The 23,873-nt window shown below is 33.5% G+C and overlaps 1 pseudogene; it reads left to right on the top strand.

Moving 5' to 3' along the window:
- The first annotated feature begins 2,710 nt into the window (after positions 1 to 2,710).
- On the top strand, positions 2,711 to 2,825 carry LOC119876584 (annotated as a pseudogene).
- Positions 2,826 to 23,873: the final 21,048 nt, after the last annotated feature.

Genomic DNA, 23,873 nt, shown 5'->3' with positions numbered 1-23,873 from the left:
TTGCACTCACAAAAACTAAGTTTACTATGCAATAGGTAAAGGGTATGGCATATAGGTTATATATAAATGTTATTTTTAATATTATTTGATCAGGTGATTATGCTTTGGAAAACCATAATAATGTGGTAGGCCTAAGTGTTTACTAACATTAAAGTTATGCCAAAAGGATTTCATCTCAATGTTATATGTTATAGCAACTATTGAGAAATAATTTGAGTATTCACCAAGAGATAAGCAGCTAAGTCAGGTATGCAAATTCATTCAGTGTTTCATTTCACAAATGTTTTAATTTATTCAGTTAAATAATACTATAACATGGAAAGTATGAAATATAAATTAAATATACAATGGTGTGACTTTATGTAAAAAGTTGTTAAATAAAAAGACTAAACAGAATATAGAAACTGAAAATATAAAATTGTATTTGGGTATTTTGATAACAGATGAACATTTTCTTTCTTTTGTTTACTAAATTTTCTTTATCATGTACAGGCTATTTTAACAATATCACATGATTTAAGGAAGAAAATATGTGTGTTTTTTGGCTTTTAGGGTTTTCTCTTTTTCTTTTTTTTTTTTTTTTTTTTTTTTTTTTGCCATTTTAAGTGATGTGTAATATGGTTACTTAAAACAATTTCAACACTTACTAGGAATGTTGGCATTTGAGTAAATTTCCCCTGTGCAAATCAAAGGATTATTGCAATGTAGGTTTTTTTTTTTTTTTTTGTCTTATTTTGGTCATCAATTCACTTGACAAGTTTCATTAAGGTATTTTACCTCTAGGCAAGAGTGAGTACAATGAGTATTACTTGAATTAAAATCAATGTTGTTCCACAAAGAAACTTTATAACAGAGGTTGTCTAATTTGTTTATAAGACTTATTATTATTTTTTTTTACAACATGCATGTTCCAGAGTAATACCAGTTTCTTATGATATAGGTAAGAAGCTAGTAAATGAACATTCCTAGTTACTAAGTATCTAAATATGTGGGTAACATTAATTGATTTAGTAACTCTTTGTGGATTTTTAAAAATTTCCTTACTTTTATAACTAATAATTTTATAAATTGAAAGTTTTTGCCTTGTTCCTTGAGATTCAGTCCAATCCCGTAACTTAGAAATACCCCTACCTCTAGTCATAGGTAATTTAAGGTGTCTGAGCAGTCTCCCAAGATCAAACACTTGTTTCTGTAGCAATCTGACACAATTTCCCACTTTTAATCAGAGATTTTCATGTGAGATTAATTTTACTCCTTTCAAAATGAGTGACCCAGACGAAATTTCTTTTATAACTCTGTACTGATTATTTTTCCATTTCTTGAGTAAAGAAAAATGGAACTTACCTACCAGAATGTTTTCTACTAAAAGTAAAAGAAAATTCCAACTCTAATGTATTTAAGTAGTAAGACTATCATCTATGAATAATAGATGGTGGTTAGCCAGCTTTATGGTTAGTTAATTCAGAGTAGCTCAATTACATCATCAAGAATCCAGCTTCTTTCCTTATTATTATTGTTGTTTTTTGCTTATTTGCTTTAGTTTAGCCATTCTCTCTGTGTCAGTTCTTTTTTTGGCCTTAATGGCCATTATGGTTTCAGGTTGATCAAAGCTGTACTGAGACTCAACTCCACACATGTAAATATCCAGAGAAAATATCTTGTGGAAGAATAGATCTCTGTTTTCATTATGTCTACTTAAAAGGTAGGAAACTCATCCAAAAACCCTTTGGCAGACTCTCTCTCATTTCTCATTGATTAGAACTGGGTAATATGCTACTCCCAAACCAAATGAGCCAGTCCATGGGTCAACGTGTCCCCTGAGGATATTTTAGGGGATTTACAAGGTAAAACCCATTTTCAGTATACACAAAGAGATTAATTGCCTTCTTCACCATAGTGAGTGATAAAGCAAATAACGTTGTATAAAACTTCTAGCCTGTTAGCACAAATCAAGGAAAACTATCCTAGGAGGTCATCATATTCTTAATGGTCATGCACTTGTTGTTAAAAAACAAACAGGCATGTTTCACGTAAAAGTGTCCTTGATGAAAAAGAACTGCAAAGATAAGCATGCACACATCTCCCAATATGAAATAACTTGCTTATTTTCTAATCCTTCAGTCTGGCTAAGGTAATCTAATGGATAGTTTTTGGTATTAATTTAAGTGAAAGTCCAGGGAATGTGAGAAAAAAAGTCATTCTCATCTCTGAATCTCAAACTTTAAATTACAATGTAAATCAATTCACTCTCTGATAAAAGTCTCAATTCCTGGGCAGATAAAGTGATCTTAATTGCTATCAGCTTTTGTCTTGGGCTGTAAAATTTGGAGAGCCCATCTTAACAAACTATAGAATTCAGAACAAGCATGGGGAGCGGCAGAGGGAGAGGGAATGGGAGAAGCAGACTCCCCACTGAGCAGGGAGCCGGACTTGGGGCTCAATCCCAGGACCTCAGGATCGTGACCTGAGCCTTACGCAATACTTAACCAGCTGAGTCACCCAGGTGCCCCAGACCAAGATTAGAGACATAATTTGCTAAACTGACAGGAATATCTCCTTACAAAATTAACCAGGTCTAGGACTTTTCTCTTTTACTCTTTCCTTCTCTTCCTTCTTTCCTTTTCTTTTTTCTTTTCTCTTTTGTATTGCCCAATATCAATGTCTCTTTCTCAGAAAGTACTCCCTATTTCCCTATATTAGATTAGGTCTCAAGACTATACTTTCAGGGATCATTTCTATAGTTTGTTACTAGATTAGGTCTCTTCTAACACCTTTTTATACCTCCCTCCATGTGTCTATTTACTTATCATAATTGTAACTGTGGAATACTCGTAGAATTAATTATTGGGAATCTGTTTCTTCACAAGTTCCCAAGTGTATCTATTAGGGCAGAAGTCAGATATGGTTTGTTCACTGTTGTATAAATCAGCACTTGACATTCTGTCAGATAGTAGGTCTTGAGTAACTGTTGAGTGAAATTGTGTCTTGCTTTACAGTGTCTTACCAAAGCAAAGGAAATCATGGATGTGATACAACAAAACAAAAAAGCAAAGAACAGCCTAGAAAATATGGTATTCAAATAAGAGATTTAAGGTTGGCTTTTCAAAATGTTTATGGATAATATGAAAGCTTAGAATAGCCATTTTAAGAGGATTTCATAATCAAATCACGTTTTGTATTTTGTATTAAGATTATAGTCATAAATCCAGAAGCAAGAGGCTTACATACTATCTTGACCCTTACTCTACTCTCTCCAAAATAAGCAATAAAATCAGAATATGCTTTACTTTTTACATCTGCAGTCAGTGTAACTGTGTTTTTAGGGAAAGACATAATTAAGAGATTTTAATCAATGAATTCATGACATGTCAAAATTCCTATCATAAATATGATAATTTAGGTTTGGTATACATGTTTTTTTACTTATGAAGTAAGAAGCTATATTAGTCAGGACATGCTAACTTTTATTTTTAAGAAACTAAATTCTCAGTGGATTAAGACAATACAAGTATATGTATCATCTATACAAAGTACAGTTTGGATGTTGCTGGCTGACTGAGTCTCCTACTACCGGTACTTCCATAACCAAGGGTCCTTTCAGTTTGTGGTGCTATTGAAGCTTGGGCTATACAGTCCTATGCTGAATCTTATGCATCCAATTGGGAGATGAGAGAATGTGGAAGATCTGGGAAATCTAGGACTACAAATGGTGTATGCCACATCAGCCAGCATTCTGTTTACTATAATAAGCCACATTCCCCCACTACAACTGCAAGGAAGCCTGGAAAGAGGAGATGGTTATGGTGATCATACGGACAGTGTTTGCCACTAAAGGATTCATAAAATCTGAGAATAGTCATTTCAAAGTAATAACTAAAAAAATATGGTAAAAAGAAAACACATAACTTAAAAAGTATACACGTTGCAGATTAACCAAAAGGCATGGCTGGTTAGTTAACTATGACTATTTCCATCTTACAATTATTTATCCAAACATTCATTTAAAAAACAGCATTATTTCAAGATGACTAATAGTTTTTGGTTCAAGAAATATAGCCTCATCGGAAATTGTATATCTGTATTAAAATAGAAAAAAGCAGAAGCATAACAGTATTATTTTTTAAATATGCAGCTTACCAACAGATTTAAATGGATTCATTTTAGGATAATATACATTGATCCCAAAAGGTTATACAAACATAATTTTCAAGCACCTCAAGACTCTGAATCCATTACATGTTTAGGGTCACCAACTCATACATCAAGGTCACAGCCATCACTTCTAATTTCCATGGTAATGAAATATTGTAACCGTTTTGAGTTATTAGTGCTTCAAGGATTGTTGAACAGAAGATCAATGATGACATGACTTTGCCTCAAAGTTCATTTTAGGAATTCTCTGGCTATGTAAAAATCATCCCCAAAATGCAGCTCTTTACCAGAGAGAGTACATTTCTAGGAAGTATTCCTCCTAGACTTTGTCGGTAAATTGGAAAAATACTTCATTTTAAATCATCTGAAAGAAGAAAAGTTTAAAAAATGTATTTTAAAATTAAAGGTACAGAACTTATGGTAAAATATAATCCCATGTTGTTAGAGAAAAAGAGAGATTCACATTCAAAAAATAATACAGCATGGCCCTAAAAGTTTATAGGATGTATGGAAGTTAAGATGTGATCAAACTATAGCCACATTATCTCATAAAATGAAAATCTGATTTGTAGCCTATCTTTCTCAAAGCCTTTAATTATTTTACTGAGTTTTCAGAAGAATGAAAAAAATTACTATTGATAAAAAGTTAGATATCTTAAAGAAGATAATCTGTGAAAGTATTTATCTATTTTTAATTAAACATTATAAAATGTTACAGCAACATAATTATAAATTAGAGCTGAAAATTGGTTATAATTCATTTGAAAAAATCCTATAACCACTGTATCTATTATGCAGTATAATTGAAAGAATTCATAACACACTCTAGACTACCCACACACATTAAGCCTTTCATAAAGGTAAAAATATGTGGCATATCAACTAAAGGAAAACACAGGAAAGACTAGGGAGCCCAAAAGACTTCCAGATGCAGTTCCATAAGGCCTATTTTTAATAGGACAGGATACACTTCATTTTGTTATTGTGGTCCACCAAGATACCAGTGAAGAATCTTGATTTCAGCAGAGTTTGGACGTGAATCCAGCAGGGTCTTTTGGTAAAGCCAGAGATTGTGACCTGTTAAACCTGGTGTAAGCCATTAAGCAATACATTCCTAAACAATGTAAACAAACTAGCCTGGGTGTCTCCAGGAGAGTTTCAAAATTCAAATGTCACTAGCTACTCTGCTTCATCTTTATCTTGGCCAAGGGTCAGTATCAGTAATTCAAACATTCCTGGACCTGAGCCTAATGCTATCTGCCCCAGCTAAGCTGTAAGATCACTCTATCTTGTACAAACACAAGGCAGATGTTCATATAACACACTGGCTTCTTGATACTCTACCTTTAGACTATGAAGCAAATAAACTTGAAGAAACGTGTAAAGTTTACACCAGGATTATTCATATTTGGAAACAATAAAGTGGTTTAAAAATAATAGTTCTTTATCATACTAACTCATAGGACATAGACTAAACACTTAAATATATTTAATCACAAGTAGTATGCATTTGTCAGTGAATGGTGAAAAGGTTGTTATGTCTTGTTCATTTAAATTTTACAGGCCTTTACTTATCCTATTGAACTTCCTAGACAAGACACTAGAGTACTGTCGGGGGCGTGGGGAGGGCGGCGAGGGGAGACAGTACTTCAGATCTCCTTCTTTGACTCCTTTATTTTTATTCATTCTTTATTTAGCAAATATTTGTTACATGTGCCTAGCCAAATTTTTGGGATATATCAGTGAAAGAGATGTAAATATTCCTACTCTTATGAAGCATATATTTTGGTAGGGGTGACAGAAAATAAATGATGAAAACAATGAATCAGTCAACGCTACAGTATAATATACTGTTTAGGTGCTATTAAAATATAATGGAAAATAGCAGGAAAAAAGAGTATCAATAATATATCTGCATAAAAAGCACAGTTGCAGAATTAAATAGGTTAAGAGGGAAAGTGGCCTCATTGTAGAGGTAAAATTTAAGCAATCATGTAAAAATGCCATAGGGCTATCTGGAGAAGAGCATTGCAGGAAAACAAACTCCACAGTACAAAAGTCCTACAATAGGTGCTTTCCTATTATGTGGAAGATATGGCAAGGAGGCCAATGTGACCGGAATGTATATAAAGGTAAGAAGGAGAAAACAGCAAGCTGTATGATTGTCTAGGTAGAGGGAAACAAGACGAAGAGATAAGGATTTATAGATAATTTTAATGGTTTTGTATAAAATGATGACAGTTTGAGAAGTGATATGATCTGACTTAACATTTTGTTAAGAATAGATTGTAATGGCCAAGGGTAGAAGCAGGACTACTAGTTAAGAGGCTACTATGGATATGCAGACAAGAGATGATGAGGCATTATATTAAGTTGGTAACACTGGATGGGATTAGAAGCAGTCATGTTCTGGATATGTTTTGAGGGGAGAAACAATAGACAATGGAGTATGTGAAAAAAAAAAGAGAGGAATCAAGGAGAACACCAAGTTTTTATACCAAGCAACAGGAAGGATAGAGAACAACTTAAACAGGGAGGACTGTTGGCTGAACATAGTTGGTGAGGGAAGGTCAGGATACTTGACATCTTGGAGATGTCAAGAGAATACTGATATATATATATCACTATATATATAAAATATAGTCTATATTTATATATATTATTAGTATACTTTTATACTAAAAATATACTAAATTTTTATACTAAAAATATATATTATATATATAAAATATATACTATCTTTTATTTTTTATTTTTATTTTTTACTATCTTTTATAGTATATATTATATATAATATTAGAAAGAATTATATATAGTTCTATAAATATTATTCTTTTGAGATAGATTTGGGCAAGAAATACATATATGATGGTATTAAAAGCCTTGGGAAGATATGAACTCACCAAGAGAGGGAGGACGCTAACAGAAAAGGAAAGAACCAGTGATGGAGCCCTGGTACTTATCAATATTAAAAAGCCAATGAGAAAGCAAATAACTACAAAAGGGAACAAGGAAATGGCAGGAGTGTGTGGAATACTGGAAGCTCAGTAAAGAAAGATTATGGGAGAGCAGGGACAAATTAACTGTATAATCATATGAAATACTAATAGTTCAAGTAAAGTAAAAATTGAGAATTACCCATTATATTTCACAACATCAAAGACAGTAAATTGTAACTTTGAGAAAAGCAAACTCAGGAGTGGTAGAGGCAAAAAACTGAAAATGGTAGAAGAGGAGTTGGAGACAAAAAGAGAAGTACCCTCAAGGAGCCTGGCTGCAAAGGAGATTTTTTAGGAAATACATCAGTAGCCAGAGAAGAATGTGCAGTTAAAAGGCAGTTTATTTGTAAAATGAGATAAAAAAAAATAGAGAGGCATGTTTGTGCATTAATGGAAATGAGTCTAATAGGAGTGAAATTTGGTGATGCAGAAGAGATGCATTAATTAAAGTCATTATCATGCTAACAATCAAGGAAAGTCTTCATAAATCACTTAGGAAAAAACTTATTTATTCTCCCCAATCTTATAATGTAAGTATTATTATTATCCTTATTTTAAAAAGATGTGAAAACCCAGACACAGAGGAGATAACTAAGTTACTCAAAGTCATACAAATAGAAGTATTTCAAACCAGACAGTCTAGGTGTAGGGTCCTTAAGAATGCTGGCTATTCTATGCTACCCCTAGAAGGGAGAATTGCTAGAATAATGCTCTTGAAAGGCTAGAGTGAATGTGTTCTAGGGCACAAAAAGGGGGCATTAGTGTTGGTGTTAAACTGAAACAGATAATATGCTTGAGGGACACCTGGGTGGCTCAGTGGTTGAGAGCCTGCCTTCAGCCCAGGGTGTGATCCTGGGGTCCTGGGATCGAGTTCCACATTGAGCTCCCTGAGGGGAGCCTGCTTCTCCCTCTGCCTGTGTCTCTGCCTCTCTCTCTCTGTGTCTCTCATAAATAAATAAATAACATATTTTAAAAAAATTTTTAAAAAGATAATATGCTTGAAGGTATTAATGTTGATGTTACCATAAGGTTAGATGTGATGTGATGGTAGGAGTTTTGCAAGTCTGTCTATCTGTACCTCGCTCTCTTCAGAAACAGTCTTGAAACTATCATTACTATTGATGCCTTAGTTCCAGCCAACAAATTGGGTTTACTCCTCATTGCTCTGAGGAATAATGCACACCATGAGAACTGTGTGGAATCCCAGTAAGATAGTGTTATGAAATACTTATTATAGGATTTGGATTTTGGTTAGGCTATTTGGGGAGGGTAAAGAAAGCAGAGTTTTGGTTTTGGTATAAAAGGATACAGAAATAATCCTATTAGGTAAATTAACTCATCTACAGGGAGAGCTAGATGATTTTGAGCATCTTCTTATGTGCTTATTTTCATCAATATATCTTCTTCTGTTGAATGAATGTTAAAATTATTGCCCATTTCTCAATGGGTTGTTTGTCTTGTTGAGTTGTAAGTATTCTTTATATGGTCTAGACACAAGTTCTTTGTCAGGTATATGTTTTATAAATAGTAATGCCCAGTCTGTAGATTGTCTTTCTCATTTTCAAAATGGGGTCTTTTAAGATCAAAAGTTTTTAATTTTTATAAAGCCCAATTTATTGATTTTTCTTTTATGTCTCATGGTTTTTTCTCATATTTAAGAAATATTTGAAAAACCCAAAATTACAAAGATACGCTTTTATAATTTTTCTTGAAATTTCATAGTGTTTGGGGCACTTGGGTGGCTCAAGTGGTTGAGCATCTGCCTTTGACACATGTCATGATCCCGGGGTCCTGGGATCAAGTACCACATAGACTCCCCACAAGGAGCCTGCTTCTCCCTCTGCCTATGTCTCTGCCTCTCTCTATGTGTCTCTCATGAATAAATAATTCAAATCTTTAAAAAATATATAAATTTCATAGTGTTAGCCCTCACATTTAAATTAATAATCTATACTGAGTTAAATTCTTACATGGTATTAGGTAAAGAGATTTCCTTGCTTGTTTGCTTTCTTCCTCCCTTCTTTTGGCTTGCTGACTGGCTAGTTTATGGTTCTCCAATAGTTTTAGAACTATATGTTGAAAATACTAGCCTTAGCCTATTTAACTGCATTGGCACATAAATCGGTTGACTAATGACCAGTGATGTCGAGGTCCTAATCCTTGGAACCTGTGAATGTTACCCTATATGGCAGAGGGGTTTTGCAGATTGGTTAATTTGAGAATCTTGTGATGGAGAGATTATCCCAGGTTATCCAGATGGACCCTAGTTATAACCATACATTTTCTTAAAAGAAGAAGGAAGACAGATATTTTACTACTGAAAAGAAAGTAGCCATGTGATGGGGGGGTTGGGGAGTAGAGTCAGAGAGGGAAAATGCTATGCCACTGCTTTTAAAGATGGAGGCAAGGGCAACAAACAGGAATAAGGAATACAGGCAGCCAGGCACTGGAACAGGGAAAGGGAAAGAAACAATTTCTCTCCTAAAGACCTGGAGGGAGTATGACCCTGACAACACTTTGATTTTGGCACAGTAAAATCCAATTGGTACTTCTGGCCTACAAAAATGTAAGAGAATATATTTTTTAAGCCACCAAGTTTGTGATAACTTGTTACTATAGCTATAGGAAACTACTATAGAAACTTTATTGAAAACAGTTACTGATCGAGAGTTTATAGCTGGACTCTGTTCTTTTCCATTTGTCAAATAGCCTATTTTTATGTTAATATAAAATGTGTCTCCTGATTATTGAGCTTTAAAATAACTCTTGAAATTAAGACATGGCATATAGAAGTAAAAAGCCAGACTGAAAAAACAAAGCAAGCAAACAAACAACAACCTCAGACAGTAAAAATAGTTCCACAGGAGAACAGAGTTCTAATACATAAATTAAAACAACAACAACAACAACAACAACTATGATTAGCATTGCAAGGAATTAAATATGTGATGAAAAATTTTACTCTATAAAAGGAATAAAATGGAAGATTTTAGGACTGAAAACACAATAATTGATATAAGACACTCAATGAATAAGGAGGGAGTCAATGAATTAAAAAGCCATTCAGAATAAACTATATACACTAAATTATAAAAGCACAAAAGAGATGGAAATTCAAAAAAGAGTGACCCAGAATACTAGAGGTTTTAACCTTTTTTAAGAGTACAAAAACACTATGTAAACTGTAAATGCAAGGAATTTTCCAAAACTGAGTGAAGATATGAAGCCATATATTACATAAGTTTTATAAATCCCATGTTGGATAAATAGAAGTTAAAACATACTTAGGCATTTAACAATATAGCTAATGAAAAACCAATGAAAAAGAAAAACATATATAGTAAGCTATAAGGGAAAAAAAAAGCCATCTCTAAAAGAGCAACAGAAAAACTAAGAACAGATTTCTCCACAGACACAAGAAATGTCCAAAGAAAATATAATAAAACTCTAAATGGATGGGGAGAATAAACTTCCAAATTGAATTCTCTATTAACTAAAAATATTATTTAAAAATGAAGGTAACATAAAGAAATATTCAAACAAAAACTGAGAGAATTCATCACCAGCAGATGTGTACTGAAGAGAATGCTAATAAACACTTCTCATGCACAAGGAAAAATGGGCCCAGATGAAAGGTAAGAGATTCAAGGAGGATTCAAGGCCAATGGAAAAATACATACAATATGAATAATTTAAAAAAACCCTGATATAGCTAAATTCATATTATCCAAATAGTTTTAAAAATAGCATTCTTACCAGAGATAAAGAAATAATACAAGAAATGGCTAATTCAGCAGGACTAAGTTCCCCAAACCCTGTACACTCCAAAGAAATGTCTTTTGAAAAACATTTTCCAAAGAAAAGTTCATTTTCGGGATTAGACTTTGGACAGCTCCCAGGAGCTATCTTCTGAGCCCTTGTAATTTTCTACCTGATTTTTGTATGTCTGATTAAGGAATGCACTTGTTACGATGAGTACTAGATGCTGTATAGAAGTGTTGAATCATTATATTGTGTACCTGAAACTAATATTATACTGTATATTAACTAAATCGAATTTAAGTAAAAACTTAAAAGATTATTTTTATATCTCTGAAGCCCTGAGCCATGCTACAATGTGACTAGATAAATTTATCCTGACAATTTGAATTATGGTTAAGCCTATCTTTGTTCGGAGGGTCTGTGGGGTCTGAGTAGCTAAGCTCAGTCACCTAAGTGCTACATGCCCACATGACTGACCCTAATAAAAACCCTGAACACCAAAGCTCTGGTGAGCAGCTTCTTTGATTGGCAATATTTCACACTTGTTACACATCACTGATGAGAGATTTAAGCACGTCTCTATGTGACTCTGTTGAAAAGAAACACTTGCAAGCCTATACCTGATTCTTCTTGGGCTTTGCCCCATGTGTCCTTTCCCTTTGCTGATTTAATCTGTATCCTTTCACTGTAAACAAAAGCATAACTAAGTACAACAGCTTTTTCCCTGTCATGTGAATTCTTCTAGTGAATCATCAAAGCTAGAGGTGGCCTTGGGTACTCTAACACATCCTTAATTTAAGGCTCTCATTTCTTCCTAATCAATGCACTAACAGTAACAAATAGACCTTATATGTCTGGGAATTCAATTTGTGCTGTAAATTATTTACCCAAAGGATTAGTCTTTGTGTGTGTTTCTCATATATCTCTTATGAATTTCTAGCACAAACATCCCTTTCTTTGACAGAAAAAATATATATATTTGTGTCACTGGTGAATTCTATCACACATTTAAGAATGAAATAGTACTAATTTTAAGAAAACTTTGAGACATAGGGATCCCTGGGTGGCGCAGCGGTTTGGCGCCTGCCTTTGGCCCAGGGCGCAATCCTGGAGACCTGGGATCGAATCCCACGTCGGGCTCCCGGTGCATGGAGCCTGCTTCTCCCTCTGCCTGTGTCTCTGCGCCTCTCTCTCTCTCTGTGACTATCATAAATAAAAAAAAAAAAAAAGAAAAAAAAAAAAGAAAACTTTGAGACATGCAAATGCAAAAGGTGATATTTTTCAACCCATATTATAAAGCCAAAATAGCCTAGATACCAAAACCAGATAAGGACATTACAAAGAGGAAAAATAATAAGGATCCAATATATTCCATAAATACAAATACTGAATCCAGAGATATCTAGATGAGGACATTTGACACTACTATAATGTCTTTATATTACATTTACAATGCTTGTTTTCATGTAAATATCAAATAATAGAACTCATCATATTTAAAAAAACAGAAAAACTACATGAGTGTCTCAACAGACATAGAAAAAGGCATGTGATTGAATTCAACATCCAAACATCCATTCACAAATAAGCTAGAAATTTAGGAAAAGGAAAGAGTAAAGTTACTAAAAATAATTGAATTATTTTAATGGAAAATGGATGAATTTTATGATATGTGAAATATATTTCATTAAGATTACTTATTTAAAAAAGAAAAATATATATATAAAGAAAAATATATAAACCTAAGAATAGAAGCAAATTTTCTTAATATAATAAATAGTATCTATTTTTTTTAAACCTACAACAATCACTTTAGTAATAAAATAGTGAGAGTTGGTATTACTACAATTTATTTCACTTAACACATTGTCCTCAAGATTCATGCATGCTGTAGCATGTGTCAGAACTTTCTTCTTTTAAGAGGTTGAATAATATTCCATTGTATGTATATACCACATTCTGTTGGTCCATTTATCTGTTATTAGATCCTTGGGTTGTTTCCATATCTTGGCTTCCCACTATGGATTGATTATACTTTCTTGCTCCTATGAATTGCAATGTTAGTGGATGTGACACAAGCACAAGCTTTAAAAGAGCTTTCTTGGTGGGGCTTGCCCTCTTTTACTTCTGTCATCATGAGAAAAACATGCCTCAGGTAGTTACCTGGTCATTGAAGGGTAAGAGTCATGTTGAATTGACCCAGACAAAAATCAGTCACAAAAAGACAAATACTATGTGATTCCACTTACATCAACTACCTAGAGTTTCTTCTTCTATATAATTAAGTCAAATTCATAGAGATAGAAAATAGAATGGTGATTGTCAGGGACTGCAATACAGAGTTATTGTTTAATGGTTACAGAATTTCCATTTTGCAAGATTGATTGAGTTCTGGAGATGGATTGAAGGCTCCCTGAAGGGAACCCAATGTGGGACTCAATCCCAGGACCCTGGGATCATGACCTCAGCCAAAGGCAGATGCTCATCCATTGAGCCACCAAGGTGTCCCTGGTACCTAACATTTATTTGTTATTTTTTTTAAAAGATTTTATTTATTTATTCATGAGACACACAGAGACAGAGAGAGAGAGAGAGAGAGAAAATGAGAGAGAGGCAGAGACATAGGCAGAGGGGAAGCAGGGAGCCTAATGTGAAACTTGATCCCAGGACCCCAGGATCACGCCCTGGGCCAAAGGCAGGCGCCAAACCGCTGAGCCACCCAGGGATCCCTGGTGCCTAACATTTAAATTAGATTCTATACACTACTATAATATATTGAGTTCATGTTGCAAGTAAGGCTCAATGAATAGCCAAATCCTCAGGTTATCCTTGAGGTTAGAGGAAAGGCTGTTAACCCCTTGTTCCATTAGTCACCAGTGAGATTTTAATTTTGCACAAATATTTTGGAAAACTGGCAATATCCACCAAAATTGAGCTCACACATTACCTATGATGCTTTATTTCTACTTCTAAAATATATTATCCAAACAAAATGCATAGCTAGTGTATGAATGTATAGAGGAAATGATACGGATGTGAGACAGAGGAGAAAAAACAAAAGATACCAGCAGTCAAACTACAGAGGCATCTTGTTACTTAAATGTCTAATGTTAAATAACTAAGATATTCTGGATAATTCTAAACTCACATTCTTTGATGATGGCTCAGTGTCCAAAGACAGAAAACCATGACTGATCTCTACTCACTGCCAAATAATCAGCATCTTACTGAAAGAAAGAAAAATATTTAAATTGCAATTTTTCCTTCTCCATTTCTCTTCATTCTTATATATAAATTAGTTTTGCATTTATTAGAAGCAATAAATCTATTGTTTTTTCTTGTCTCCAAGTAAATCTCATGCAAATAATCATATATGCTTGTGTTATTTGCTGGTATAAATCAATAGACATGTACAGTAGGCAAAACTGAACTGTGTGTAGTGTTCAAAGTCAGGAGAGTTTCTTCTGGGGAGCAGATCAGAATTTATAATCAGGAAGGGACACATGGGGGGCCTATGGGTGGTATTAATGTTCTATTTCTTAAACTAAGTAAAGATTATAAGAGTATCCATGCAGTGATAACTTATGGAATTATACATACTTTTCTATCTATATGTTACATTATAATTTTTTAAATTATCAAGAAAGAAGTAGTATTTTAAAAGACCAAGGAGTTCTTTGAATGTATCCATACAGACATCTCACAAATTCAAATTGTGTTTATTTTTCTAAGTTTGTTCTTTACATAATTTCTTCTATTGCTAGGGAAAAAATTGCCTCATTTACTAAAGAAGAAGGCAAATTTTGGCATGCCTAATTCTAATACTAAAGGATAACATTTGACTATCAGAGGCACACTAAAAATGTGTTTTTAAAACAATTGAAAAACACATTCTTAATAAAAGTAATAATGCTTTGAGATGAGTGTCAAATAATTGATTTACAAATATAGAAATAACGAAAGGAGTATTTTCCTACACTTAAAGATCATTGAAATGCCAAGAAAAAAATTCATGTAATGTTAATAATGATGTATTCATTCTCTTCTATATTTCAAACACACATTTAACTGAAACAGAGGAAATACCCATGTTCTGCATGCCTAATTTGATTGCTTTTCATTATAAGTCTTTCACTTGCACAGAAAATTTTGATTCCACAATACTATGGCTGAGTAATGTAATGAAATGCTGTTATATAACAGCATAGGGGTTCTGTCACAATTTAATAGGTTATGCTATAGCTTAAAAAAATTATAATGATGCATATTTAATGGGCATAAAGTATGAATATATATTACTTGTGGTAATTCTTAATGCCTTTCTCACTATCATAACATGCATGTTTATGCTTTTCTTTAAGATTTTTCATGTTACCATTTGACAATGAATGATGCCTTCAGTAAATATCACTAATACAGTTTTAGAATACTGAGGAATATATTAAAAATAAACATTGATGTCCTTAAAATACCAAAATAAGATAAAAGAACATCCCAGATGCATGAAAACATATATTTTTCATGTTATGTTTTCCAGAAGACTATGGATGGAAGTTATGCAAAGATCTTTTATATTATATTTTCCAGAAAATTTTGTACACTTTAAGAGTGGTTTTCTCACTTTGATAAGTATAAGAATCATTTGATGGTGCTTGTTACAACATATATTCTTATGCCCTGCATGCAAATATTTTCATTCAGTTAATCGCCAATTGCATCTACAAATCTGTCCTTTAACAAGCAGCTTAGATGATTGTGACCCATATTTTGAGAAACACTGATCTAAGGAATCAGCCAGTATTCACAAGTAATATTGCCTCTTCATAATATAATCCTAAAAGTAAGCAGAAAGCATGAATTCTCATTAGCATTTAGAAGAATTGCAACAGCTCAAAAAGGGGCCCATTGTTCATTGGCCAGATTCTCAATCTGCAAAACCAAATTAGAATTTGTTCATAATCCTACATCCCTAAGAAAATAGATTCAAATAATCATATATAAGTGAAAGTACAGTTTATAAGAAAGTAAAGATTTTTCAAAAGTAAAATTTTAAACATAACAGGATCATAAACAGAAGATTTCCCATTTTTATATTTGTGTGGTTAGCTCTTTCGCTCAAGGAAACATATAACTGACAGAAACGAATTAAGGGATTTTTTTTCCTAGTTCATTAGTTTTCATTGGGTTATTGATAAAAAATGAAAACATAAGCCTATTTCACAGGGATGCTGAAAAGTTTACCTAATTTTTAAGTAACTAAAGAATGTGTAATTTCTCATAAACGATAATGAAGAAAACACATTTGACTAACTTTGCATTTAATCTATCTATTGCAACTACCAGACTTACTTTTCTTGACCCTCATCCCTTATTCCAAATACTCAGGCCAGTAAGGCTTATTCACCTGAGTTAAGGAGTTTAGAGCATTGTTAAGTTTATGTCACCTTATCTTCACACTTGAAAACCATCACCTGCTTCTTTCTGTTATAGGTATAGGTTCACCCAGTGCAACTCTTATAGGTCATGTAATGTAGACAAGACGGCAAGAGTGCACACTTCAAGTTAATAGAGGAACCGTGATTATAGTCCATAACTGAAATAGAATATATATATATGTCTCCAGTTGTTGGCAGAGAACACCTAAAGCCTGTGCAACTTCCTAGGTGATACGAGCACTAGGAGCATCTTTTTTTTTTCTCTTTTTTTTTTCTTTTTTTCTTTTTCCTGAAACTGACTTTCAATCTTAGTTTCTGATACAGAGCTCCTAAATCCCTTGGACTATCCTGGGTAATAAAAGTGCCTTTTGTTCTAATGAGGTGACTCTGGGCAGGCTTCTGGCTGGGGGGGACTGGTCACCAGAAAGACCAAGCCATTATTAGAAGCTTGGAATTTTCAGCCCTGCATTCAACACCCCTCCCACCATTTTCCAGGAAGAGAAGAGCATCTGGAAACTGAGTTAATGATGTAGTGTGCCTACATGATAAAGCCTCCATATAAACTCCAGTAGTATGGGATTGGAGAGCTTCCACGTTGGTGAGTATATCCATGTGTTAGGAGCGTGATGTACTTCAGCTCCACCAGGACAGAAGCTCCTGTGCTCAGGACCTTCCTAGGCTTCATCCTAAGTATCTCTTTATCTGGTTATTCATTTGTATCCTTTGTCATATCCTTTATTATATAATAAATTGGTAAATGTGTTTCCCTGAATTCTGTGAGCTGTTTTAGCAAATAATCAAATTCAATGGCAAGGAAGTCATGGGAACCTTGGATGTGTAGGCAAGTTAGACAGAAGTTATAGGTAACAGAAGGACCTACTACTTGTGATTGGCATCTGAAGCAGGGGGACAGTCTCGTGACACAGAGCCCTTAACTTTTGGAATCTGACACTATCATCATATAGATAATGTCAGGATTGAGCCAAATTGTAGGACACACAGCTGGTATCAGAGAGAACTGCTTGGTGTGAAGAAAAAACAAAAACAAAAAACAACCAGGCATCTGGTGTCAGAAGTATTTTGAGTGTGGGTTGTGGTGTGAAAATGAAGGAGAGACAAACAGAAGTCAGTTTTTCCTACTCAGTAACCTACATGAATATGCTATAAATTTAACAAAATACACAGCATTACTTGCAGTTTTCTGCCTTTGCAAGGGTTTATACACTATAACCCACTCCAGATAAAGCTTTTAATATTAGTAAGTTGCTGCAAAATCAATTCTGAAACTATACTATAGTTTTGGTCAACAGGAGAAAAGTACAGTCACATTAAAAGCAGTAAGAAATGCTTGCAGGAAAATAAAGTTTTTATTTCCATAGTCTCCACAAAGTCTCTCTGACACTGATTTTATTCTGAATATTGATATCTGGCTTGGCAATCTCCAATATGAAAATAAATCACCTTAAATAAACATTTTGTTTTGTTTTGTTTTGTTACTCTTTTTGTCTTGTGACTCTTTTAAAGACTGGGTTCTCGAAATCTTAAGTGCATCAAGTAAAGCCATGAGGAACAGAACATATTAATGATGCTGAAAGAATGACAATAAATTTAATTTAGAAAAATAAAGAGAAATATACCCATTTAATGTGAGAAACTATACAAATGGATCAGGGAAAAATGATGGAGTACTATTCATATCTCATCCCATGGATTTCCATCTTAAACAGGGTAAATGTTCTAAAATTGGTTCTTAATTCCTAAATTGTATATAAATCAAATTACTATAAGAAGTCTCTTTGACTATCTCATAAAAATTCTGTAATTTAGAGATCATCATATCTCAATAATGCTACCAAAGCTGGCTTTTCCTCCAACAATGGATGAGACAGATGTTTTGTCAGCTGGCAACAGATGGAAGTTTTGACTGGCACTTAGAGTCATTAGTATCTCAATTACAAATCCTCAAACACTAAATTACACTCAGGCTATAAGATACTCACACCATGAAAGGCCTTCTGAAGCTGTCATTATGCCCCCACTGATCCAGCCCCCAACGCCAAGAGCAAAAATCCTACTTTCCTTGTTAGCTTCACGTTGGGGCATGAGTGCTTTGAGTACAATAGCAGGAAGAATTTCTTGGATTTTTTAATTATTCTCCAACCTTCTTCCACTTCTCTTTTCTCCCCCTCCAAGAACATATAGTTCATTGTTAAATTCAAAATTTGCAATTACATGCATGATGAAATTAACACCATACTGTGGTCACTCTGTGAGGCATGCAAAAGGCTTAAGTTTTCTTTCCTTTTAAAAAAAAAAAAGATTTTATTTATTTATTCATAGAGACACAGAAAGAGAGAAGTAGAGACATAGGCAGAGAGAGAAGCAAGCTTCATGCAGGGAGCTGGATGTGGGACTCAGTATGAGATCATACCCTGAGCCAAAGTCAGATACTCAACTGCTGAGCCACCCCTGCATCCAGAGGCTTAAGTTTTCAAAGGCAAATTTAGAATGAAAATTATGGAAGTAATGAAATACAACATAGTACTTAATGATTAGAAACTGTTGGGCATTCTGTTCATGTAGTTCTTGAGAAGGTCTAAATATGGCTACCTTTTTACAATCTCTAAATAGCAGTTTTAAGTTTTTCTTTATTTAATGCATTAAGTTATTAATGCTAAAAATCTTCACTCTAATGTACACAGATCTGTTTTTTTTCAATCACTTTTTTCTCTCTGTTATGCTTTAGTCTCTACAGCTTTTCACTTGTACAATGTGTATAATTAGGATATCAAATCTGAGTATTCAAAGTGCAAGCATGATGCCGTAGTTTCTAAAAGAAAAACAAAAACCCACATCAAAATAAAATAAACCCACTCTTTTTAGATGTTAACTCAGTAAAAAGAAAGAAGACTACATCTTATTTGACATAATTTTAGGAACTCAAAGTGAATAACCACTATAATGACTAGTAATTTTGTATACCAAGTAAAAATAGATTTTCAAGGGAATATAATTAGCATATTTGTGTCATAAAATGAAGGGGGCATTTTATTGTTCTTTTACTGATTTAAAGTTCAAATTTTATTTTGTCCATGCAAATGTAAACAAATAAAAAATATTGCATATATATATATATATGACTTTCTTCTGCTCAGGATATTCATTTGTCTTATATGTATGCACAAGGAGAGTAGAAGAGTGGGGAGCAAGACAAGAGAGTAGAGATAAAACAAGAAAAATGTTTTGATCTTTTTCAACTATATTAATGAATGAAGAAAATGGAAGTTTTTGATTAACTACTTATATTCCTGTCCGTTTGTTTGTTAACTAGTATTTTAGGAGTTACTTTTAGAAAATAGATCTCAATGTAATTAATTTTTTCTCTGTATTAGGAATATTAAATATCAAAGTAAATGTGTTGTTCACATTTGTCTATAAGGAAAACATTTTTTTCCTCAATTTTGTCATAGGTAAACTGGATTTCCCTTATTATTTATTAAAAACTCATAAGAACATAGCAATATGCTTTATATCTACTTGGTTTCATCATTTATAAATCACTTCAGCATTTAATATATGCTCATTTCTCAACCTTTCAACACCAAAAATAAATGAAGAACTAGAACTAAAAGTGTTTCTTGCCTATTATTTTACTGTACTTCTTAAGTAGAAAAAATATTTTTAAATATAATTTTAAAAGACAAAAGGTTTAATTTTATTGCAAAGTAGGCATAAAAATGTTCATTTAAAAAAAAATGCATGAGGCCATCACAAGACTATCTTAAAGTACTGTTAAAAATCTTAGAATTTCCTCACATAGTATTTAGTCCCAGTGTGAACTAGAATTACATAAGGTCTATGAAATAAAACAGTTTATGTCAGTAATTGTGGCAGAAACCTGAAATTTGATTATATAACTTATTACTTGCTGATCCACAGTAGAATAAATTTCTCAAAGTCCTTGTAGTTAGCTAGGTTCAAGTCAATCATATGACAAAGTATTAGCCAACAAAATGTGAGAACAAGTAATGTACACTACTATCTAAGCAGTACTATAACATCTCCTTCAGCTCTGCTACATGACCTTGACCTTCGGGTTAGCTTGATGCAGATAACCAGAATAATTCTGGAAGCCACATGTTAAAGCTGAGAAAGCCAAAAGCGGGAAGGAGCCTGGATCTCTGGGTTACCATATGGACTTTTCAGGAATTAAAGTTTTTTTCCCAACTTTAATGAGGAATAACTGACAAATATAATTGTATATATTCAAGTGTACAATGTGATGATTTGATATAATATACATTGTGGAATGCTGACCTTGATCAAGATAATTAACACATCTGTCACTGCACATAGTTAACTCTTTTAGCATGTGTGTGGTGTGAGAACTCTTAAGTCTCTCAGCAAATTTCAAGTATAAAATACCATATTGTTCACTATTGTTATCATGCTATGCATTGGATCTTTAAAATGTATTCATCTTATAACTGAAAGTTTGTACCCTTTGATCTATACCTTCCTTTACCCCCAACCCCAGGCCTGGCATCCATTATTCTACTTGCTGTTTCTATGAAATCAGTTTGTTTGTTTTTTTAAGGTTCTACATAGAGTTGATATCATACAGTATTTCTTTTTCTCTGGCTTATTTCACTTAGCATTAGCCCTTACAGCATCATCCACATTACTGCAAATGGCAGGATTTCCTTCCTTTTTATGGCTTGAATAATACTCTATTATACAGCTGACCCTTGAACAACACAAGGTTAGGGGTGCTAACCTCCTGCAGTTGAAAATCAATGTATAACTTTTGACTCTCCAAAAACTTAATACTAAAAGCCTACTATTGGGATCCCTGGGTGGTGCAGCGGTTTGGCGCCTGCCTTTGGCCCAGGGCGCAATCCTGGAGACCTGGGATCGAATCCCACGTCGGGCTCCCGGTGCATGGAGCCTGCTTCTCCCTCTGCCTGTGTCTCTGCCTCTCTCTCTCTCTCTCTCTCTCTGTGTGTGTGACTGTCATAAATAAATAAAAATTAAAAAAAAAAGAAAAAAAAGCCTACTATTAGCTGGAAGCCTTACTGATAACATAAATAACACATATTTTATGTTATATGTATTACACACTGTATTCTTAAAATAAAGCTAGATAAAAGAAAACATTAAGCATGAGGAAAATATATTTATAGTACTGTATAAAATATGCATGCAAGTGTACTCACGCAGTTGAAACCTGTGTTGTTCAAGGACAAATTGTGTGTGTGTGTATGTGTGTGCGTGTATGTGTGTGCATCACATTTTCTTTCTTCATTCACTTAGTAATTGAAAATTTAATAATTATTCATTTCGTTCATTCTTCAAAAACCTTTTTGGTCATTTACTTATCATGGCTATTGTGAATAATGCTTTGATGATCATGAGAATGCAGATATCTCTTTGAGTTATTGATTTCATTTCCTCTGGATACCCAGGAATGGGATTGCTGGGTCATATGGTTTTATTTTTAATGTATTGAGGAACCACCATATTTTTTCCATAATAGCTATACCAAATTACATTCTTACCAGTAGTGTACAAGGGTTTATCCACAACCTCACCAATAGCATTTGATATCTCTTGCCTTTTTGATAATACCCATCTTAACAAACATGAAGTCTTATCATAGTTTTGATTTACATTTCCCTGATGATTAATGTTGAGCAACTTTTCATGTACCTATTGGCCATTTGTATGTCTTTTTTGGAAAAATTTATATTTGAGTCCTTTGCTCATTTTTTAATTGGATTATTTGCTTATTTTCTATTGAATTATAGGAGTTATTTATATATTTTGGATTTTAACCCCTTATGAGATAAATGGTGCATAAATAATTTGTCCCACTTTGTATTGCCTTTTCAATTTATTGTTTCCTTCTGTGTAGAAACTCTTTGAGATAATCCTACTTACTAATTTTAGTTATGCCTGCCTGTGCTTTTGATGTCTAAACTAAGTAATCATTGTCTTAACTAAGTAATCAAGGGATTTTTTTCCCTGTGATTTCTTCTTGGATTTATATGGTTTTAGGTTTTACATTTAAGTCTTAAACTCATTTAGAGTTATATTTTATGAGTGGTGTTAAGATAGGGTTCCAGTTAATTCTTTTGCATGTGGATATCCAGTTTTCCCAACACCTTTAATTAAAGAGACTGTCTTTTGTCCATTATATATTCTTGGTACTTTTGTTGAAGATAGTTGATAGTTTATGCATTTATTTCTGGGCTCTCTTTTCTATTCCTATGTATCTTATTCTAGGTTTCTATTTTTACACTAGTGTCATATGATTGTAGCTATTATAGATTTGTGGTCTGTGTCACATGGTATTAGTAACTAAAGATTTGTAATATAGTTTGAGATCAGGAAGTATGAAGCTTTCAGCTTTGTTCTTGCCAAGATTACATTAACCAGTTGGAGTCTTCTGTGGTTCCATAACAATTTTAGGATCATTTTCTATTTCTGTGAAAAACGGCATTAGAATTTTGATAGAGGTTGCATTGAATCTATAGATCACTTTTGGTAGCATGGATATTTTAACATTATTAATTTTTCCAATCCAAAAATATGGAAAATCTTTCCAACTGTGTTTTTTTTTCATTTTCATTAATGTCTTACCAATGCACAAGTTTTTCACCTTCTTAATTAAATTTTCCTATTTTGTTTGCAATGCTATCATTAGTAGTATTGCTTTCTTAATTTCTCTTTCAGATAATTTGTTATTAGTATACAGAAACACAACTTATTTTTCATGTTGATTTTGTATCTGGAAAACTAACTGAATTCAATTATTCTGATTCAATCGCCTTGCTTGCTCTTGGTCTGTCCAGATTCTCTATTACTTCAAGATTGAGTCTTGGTAAATTGCATGTTTCCAGTAATTTATCCACTTCTAAGTCATCTAACTTTTTTGACATATAATTGTTCATTGTATAGTCTCTAATGCTCTTTTGTATTTCTGTAGTTATCAGTTGTGGTGTCTCCTTAATTTATTTTGAGTAATCTATTCTTAGTCTAGCTAAAGGTTTGTGCATTTTATCTTTTAAAAAAGTCAACTCTTACTTTCTTTTTTTTTTTAAGGTTTTATTTATTTATTCATGAGAGACACCGAGAGAGAGAGAGAGACAGAGAGAGAGGCACAGACACAGGCAGAGGGAGAAGCAGGCTCCATTCCATGCAGGGAGTCTGAAGTGGGGACTCCATCTGGGTCTCCAGGACCATACCTGCGGGGTGAAGGCGACGCTAAACCGCTGAGCCACCGGGGCCGCCCCCAACTCTTATTTTCCATTATTATCCTATTTCTTTTATTTCTGCTCCATTGTTTATTAGTTCCTCTATTTTGCTGAACTTCGGATTTTTTTGTTGTTGTTGTTCGTTTGAGGAGCAATTACATTGTTTGAGATCTTTCTTCTCTGCCTAGGGCCTTTATCACTATAAACTTCCATCTTAGAACTGCTTGTGCTACAATCCACAAATTTTGGCATGCTGGGCTCCCATTTTT

Source organism: Canis lupus, chromosome 8 (assembly GCF_011100685.1).
Source record: "Canis lupus familiaris isolate Mischka breed German Shepherd chromosome 8, alternate assembly UU_Cfam_GSD_1.0, whole genome shotgun sequence".
Taxonomy (NCBI): domain Eukaryota; kingdom Metazoa; phylum Chordata; class Mammalia; order Carnivora; family Canidae; genus Canis; species Canis lupus.
This window is presented reverse-complemented; position numbering and strand designations above follow the sequence as displayed.